The sequence below is a fragment of the Diadema setosum genome, chromosome 6, assembly GCF_964275005.1.
Source record: "Diadema setosum chromosome 6, eeDiaSeto1, whole genome shotgun sequence".
Classification (NCBI taxonomy): domain Eukaryota; kingdom Metazoa; phylum Echinodermata; class Echinoidea; order Diadematoida; family Diadematidae; genus Diadema; species Diadema setosum.
The window spans coordinates 2,716,194-2,722,219 of record NC_092690.1 but is presented as its reverse complement, the minus strand read 5'-3'; positions in this window follow the sequence as shown (position 1 = coordinate 2,722,219).

The following is a 6,026-nucleotide window of genomic DNA, read 5'->3' as shown; positions in this document are numbered from 1 at the left end:
TAACTCATTTGATGCAATACATCGTTTAAACTATTACAGAAATCATCCACTTTTCCACCTGGTTTTCTGTATACAGTACCAACAATAATATGCGTGTTACCGTGTTCTACTTTCACCCAGAGCGATTCCGTATTCGGTATAGCGATATCACGCATGCGCCTGTAACGCAACTCGGAGTGTAAGTACATTGCTACATCACCTCCTCTACTATCACTTCGACGTAGGTATTCAAAGTTATAATCAAACAATTTATACAGATTCGGGTTATCGACATGCCATATTTCTGATACTCCATGATCTTAACTTTAGATTACAGCGCTGTTTCAAACAACAGTTGTAATTCGTCAAAGCTTGCATTAATGAATCGAATATTGATATGTGATACGTTTAGTGTGGAATTCATTTCACATGGAAATGTAAGTAGATCATTCGGGCTTAGATTTGAATGATTCACCGACAATAATTATCAGCTAAATCGTTCTGAAAGCGTCGTGTATTCATCTTTGAATATTTACACTCTATATCTAACATATCATGATATCAAACAATGTAAAGCCACAAGTAGATTATATAATCTACTTGATCTACCTCCTCACCGAAAATGACAATAATAGAGTAGGTAAATTAGGCACAGAAAATAGGAATCATCAAACAATAATTCTCCTTTGTTTCATCACAACTGATTTCAAACTAAATTTAGCAGTTTTTTTTTTCTTCGAGTAGCCCTACCTCAGCTCAGGTACTCTGAGAATTTTCATAGCGTTACTCGCATCATAATGAACTGAAGTCATTATAGGCTGCAAAGAAGCGAAAATCGCATTTTCAAAGTTAAAGAAGAGGAAAGTGACTATCACATGTCATCTTCATCATGCTGCTTACCTTTGTCTCAGAATTTGTTTTCAGTTAACATCCTCGTCCCTGACGCCTTGTATAGAGGCTACCAAGTGTTGGTAGATCATTTTATTGGCGTAGGAAGTACCTTCTGCAAAAATGGCAATCGAGCATGCCCTTTCACATTGTGTAATAACTGTCTATGAAGGATGCTTCTTGGTTACACATTCACCTGCAATGGCACAATGGCACACTGTGAAAAATGCGGACTTTGGATGAAACACTCTTTCATCTCGTCACAGAAGGTTATTTTGCGTGGTCGATGCTTTGAAAATAACAACTTCCATGTCATGTGCTCATTGTTCTCAATTAAGTCTTCATCCCGGGTCCTATCTGTCCTGCTGCATTGGAATTTCTCCAGTGTTATAGCTTTCTGCAGTCCAACGTTAGTTTTGTCGTATATTAGCGGAAAAAAGTAAGTGTTAAAATATCGTCAGTAACAGTCTACCGTAATACAGTTTATAACCATAGAGCTTTTAGTCGGGTCCACAATCCCGTTTACAATCTTTAATTTGGCCGGGGGCTGGCTTTATTATTGATGAACATAAGATAACGAAAAGGAACCCAGATATACTGAGAAACACGCACACACAAAAATATCAGATTATTCTTTGGAAAATCAAGGGGCTAAAGATTAAACGTTTGTGTTTACGGCATATGGAGGTAGGTAATTATCTTTAATGCACATACAATGTATTGTCAGAATACTGGTCCTAACAATATCATTCATTGCTTTATACTCAATGTGTGTGATGACTAGATAGTAATATATCATAATTATGCATTTTGATATAATACATGCAGTAATGGATGTAGTGAATCACATAGCGAAACTTGGCTTAAGAAACATCAAACATGTTTTTCGATATTTAATCACTTTATTGTATAATGTTTTACTCATCCAGATACATGTATATAATAAGATTCATTTTGAAAATTTGAGAACAGAAAAGAATATGGCCTACATTCTCATCATTTCAGTTTTCAGTTTCAAAAAGTTTTATTTCTCCACATAACAAAGAATAAGTATAAGAATATCAAACATATTATTCACATGTCATGAAAATATAAACAAAATTTCGTATTAAAAATATATAATCATGTGAAATAATACATTGCTATCATTACAGATCTTTACGTGTACAAGTGGAGGAGACTCTAATCAATAAACAAAACGCTTGACTTGGACAACGGCCTCTGAACATAATATGCCTTGTAACAATTTTTATAAATTTAATTAAAGGAAGGAACGGAACAATTATACACACGTAGAACAAATAATGTAAATCTTTGAAGTATTTTAAATGTCATTTGACCAAAAAGGACAAGACAAGGTGGAATGTTTTGAAGACGAAAGACGGACAATAAAACGAAACGAAACCCGAGAATAAGGTACACTTGTACCCGAATATGAAGAGTACAAACATTGCTTCTGTCAGTCACGCACCGACAACCAGGCAAACATGGAATTTGTACCATCGTCTTTTTGGGCAAACTCGCAAACAAACAATAAAAGTTCAGAAGCGTCTATTGTACAGAGGGGGAGGTACGACAATATCGTCTCACCTAACTGAAAAGAAAAAATCACACACACACACACACACACACACACAGCTCCAGGAACAACAGGGAGGGAAAACAGACGACCAGACGAGGAGAAAGGTTGTCATTTCTTGAAAACTATACTGGAGGTCTGAACTACTAATGATGCCCTGGTAGATACAACTTCGTCTCATCTCACTGAAAAAGCACAGCCCCCCCCCCCCCCTCCGAAAATGCATAGCTCCACCGTTCTAATTGTTTTTGTTGTTACTTTGATTTTATGGCGAGTCTTCCCGACTTCTAAAAAAATAGGCCTATTGATGGCATTTCCGAACCTCACTTGCACGAGCTAGAAGAGTTCCGAGCAGACTATTAGAACGTTGACCTGTCTCGTGACGTTGTTACCGCCTTTATTTATTTATTTATTTATTTTTTTTTTTTTGGTGGTGGTGGTGGTGGTGTTACTATACTGCTTTACCTCCTAAAGCGTATTGTGGTTTATATGTCAAGATATCTTTCAGAAGTGCATAATATGTGATCGACACAATAAGAAAAAAAAACATATTAAACGATGGTATCATTAACAAGGTTATGTTAGAACGTAAAAAGAAAGGTGAAGGAAATGATAAATGGTATGAATGAGAACTGATTATGGGTCAAGTTCACACAAGGAAATGAGTTAACTTTGGAAGTAGACCTATATGTATAATTATATCATTCAAAACATTTTTTGTGAAAAAGAGTATGTCAAGGCAATTGTTATTATTGCACTGAGATAAGTTCCTTCATCCAATTTTGTTTCTTTCGATTCCAATGATTAAAGTCATTAGCATTAAATTCAATTTCGATCGCATAAGAAATGATTACTGTTTTTACTATCATTTGAAAACAACGTTATATTACCTTTTATGTCTATCATTTCTAGTGATAGTCAAATTGATTTCACAAGCTTCTTTACAAGCTATCTAATTTTTGAAGATGTTTTGATATCACTTGTTATTGTAGTATCTTTTTCTACAATACAAAATGAACAAAGAGGCCTATCTTTATTGGTTGACAGACTTATGTGATACAAGTGGGATAAATGCAAAAAGGATGATGATGGATGACTTTTTAGTTGACCAGTAGGAAATATATAAGCGTACATTTATGTGTGTTTTAATGTCACTTGTCTGCACACTATATAGGCCTACCTGAATTAGCGAAAAGGCATACTTACATAAATAGCTTAGGTAAATTAGGCACAGAAAATAGGAACCATCAAACGCTAACTTTCCTTTGTTTCATCACGACTGAGTTCAAACTAAATCTAGCTGATTTTTTCTTCGAGTAGCCTTATATACCTCGGCTCAGGTACTCTGACAATTTTCATAGCGTTACTCGCATCATAATGAACTGAAGTCATTATAGGCTGGAATGAAGCGGAATCGCATTTTCCAAGTTAAAGAAGAGGAAAGTGACTATCACATATCATCTTCATCATGCTGCTCACCTTTTGTCTCAGAATTTGTTTTTAGTTAACATCCTCGTCCCTGACGCCTTGTATAGAGGCTACCAAGTGTTGGTAGATCATTTTATTGGCGTAGGAAGTACCTTCTGCAAAAATGGAAATCGAGCATGCCCTTTCACATTGTGTAATAACTGTCTATGACGGATGCTTCTTGGTTACACATTCACCTGCAATGTACAATGGCACACTGTGAAAAATGCGGACTTTGGATGAAAGACTCTTTCATCTCGTCACAGAAGGTTATTTTGCGTGGTCGATGCTTTGAAAATAACAACTTCCATGTCATGTGCTCATTGTTCTCAATTAAGTCTTCATCCCGGGTCCTATCTGTCCTGCTGCATTGGAATTTCTCCAGTGTTATAGCTTTCTGCAGTCCAACGTTAGTTTTGTCGTATATTAGCGGAAAAAAGTAAGTGTTAAAATATCGTCAGTAACAGTCTACCGTAATACAGTTTATAACCATAGAGCTTTTAGTCGGGTCCACAATCCCGTTTACAATCTTTAATTTGGCCGGGGGCTGGCTTTATTATTGATGAACATAAGATAACGAAAAGGAACCCAGATATACTGAGAAACACGCACACACAAAAATATCAGATTATTCTTTGGAAAATCAAGGGGCTAAAGATTAAACGTTTGTGTTTACGGCATATGGAGGTAGGTAATTATCTTTAATGCACATACAATGTATTGTCAGAATACTGGTCCTAACAATATCATTCATTGCTTTATACTCAATGTGTGTGATGACTAGATAGTAATATATCATAATTATGCATTTTGATATAATACATGCAGTAATGGATGTAGTGAATCACATAGCGAAACTTGGCTTAAGAAACATCAAACATGTTTTTCGATATTTAATCACTTTATTGTATAATGTTTTACTCATCCAGATACATGTATATAATAAGATTCATTTTGAAAATTTGAGAACAGAAAAGAATATGGCCTACATTCTCATCATTTCAGTTTTCAGTTTCAAAAAGTTTTATTTCTCCACATAACAAAGAATAAGTATAAGAATATCAAACATATTATTCACATGTCATGAAAATATAAACAAAATTTCGTATTAAAAATATATAATCATGTGAAATAATACATTGCTATCATTACAGATCTTTACGTGTACAAGTGGAGGAGACTCTAATCAATAAACAAAACGCTTGACTTGGACAACGGCCTCTGAACATAATATGCCTTGTAACAATTTTTATAAATTTAATTAAAGGAAGGAACGGAACAATTATACACACGTAGAACAAATAATGTAAATCTTTGAAGTATTTTAAATGTCATTTGACCAAAAAGGACAAGACAAGGTGGAATGTTTTGAAGACGAAAGATGGACAATAAAACGAAACGAAACCCGAGAATAAGGTACACTTGTACGCGAATATGAAGAGTACAAACATTGCTTCTGTCAGTCACGCACCGACAACCAGGCAAACATGGAATTTGTACCATCGTCTTTTTGGGCAAACTCGCAAACAAACAATAAAAGTTCAGAAGCGTCTATTGTACAGAGGGGGAGGTACGACAATATCGTCTCACCTAACTGAAAAGAAAAAATCACACACACACACACACACACACACAGCTCCAGGAACAACAGGGAGGGAAAACAGACGACCAGACGAGGAGAAAGGTTGTCATTTCTTGAAAACTATACTGGAGGTCTGAACTACTAATGATGCCCTGGTAGATACAACTTCGTCTCATCTCACTGAAAAAGCACAGCCCCCCCCCCCCTCCGAAAATGCATAGCTCCACCGTTCTAATTGTTTTTGTTGTTACTTTGATTTTATGGCGAGTCTTCCCGACTTCTAAAAAAATAGGCCTATTGATGGCATTTCCGAACCTCACTTGCACGAGCTAGAAGAGTTCCGAGCAGACTATTAGAACGTTGACCTGTCTCGTGACGTTGTTACCGCCTTTATTTATTTATTTATTTTTTTTTTTTTTGGTGGTGGTGGTGGTGGTGTTACTATACTGCTTTACCTCCTAAAGCGTATTGTGGTTTATATGTCAAGATATCTTTCAGAAGTGCATAATATGTGATCGACACAATAAGAAA